At 40.1% G+C, this 516-nt stretch overlaps 1 non-coding gene across 1 annotated transcript; it reads right to left on the bottom strand.

Annotated features, from left to right (window-relative positions):
* Positions 1–186: 186 nt before the first annotated feature.
* LOC127740991 (small nucleolar RNA R71) lies at positions 187–290 on the bottom strand. Its single transcript, XR_008001846.1, has one exon. It is a non-coding gene; the product is annotated as a small nucleolar RNA R71 (small nucleolar RNA).
* Between the last annotated feature and the right edge of the window lie 226 nt (positions 291–516).

Here is a 516-nt window from a genome sequence, read left to right as displayed (position 1 = left end):
CAGATCTGTGAGACTGTAAAGATGAATGGAGTTGATCCTGAAGTCTACAGACTCATGCTTTTCCCTTTTGCTGTAAGAGACAGAGCTAGAATATGGTTGGATTCACAACCCAAAGATAGCCTGGACTCCTGGGATAAGCTGGTCACTACCTTCTTGGATAAATTCTTTCCTCCTCAAAAGCTGAGCAAGCTGAGAGTGGATGTTCAAACCTTCAAACAAAAAGATGGTGAATCCCTCTATGAAGCTTGGGAAAGATACAAGCAGTTGCTCAAAAGATGTCCATCTGACATGTTTTCAGAATGGACCATATTAGATATATTCTATTATGGTCTATCTGAATTTTCGAAAATGTCATTGGACCATTCTGCAGGTGGATCTATTCACCTGAAGAAAACGCCTAAAGAGGCTCAAGAACTCATTGATATGGTTGCAAACAACCAATTCATGTACACTTCTGAGAGGAATTCCGTGAATAATGGGATACCTCACAAGAAAGGAGTTCTTGAAATTGATGCT

The sequence above is a fragment of the Arachis duranensis genome, chromosome 7, assembly GCF_000817695.3.
Source record: "Arachis duranensis cultivar V14167 chromosome 7, aradu.V14167.gnm2.J7QH, whole genome shotgun sequence".
Classification (NCBI taxonomy): domain Eukaryota; kingdom Viridiplantae; phylum Streptophyta; class Magnoliopsida; order Fabales; family Fabaceae; genus Arachis; species Arachis duranensis.
This window is presented reverse-complemented; position numbering and strand designations above follow the sequence as displayed.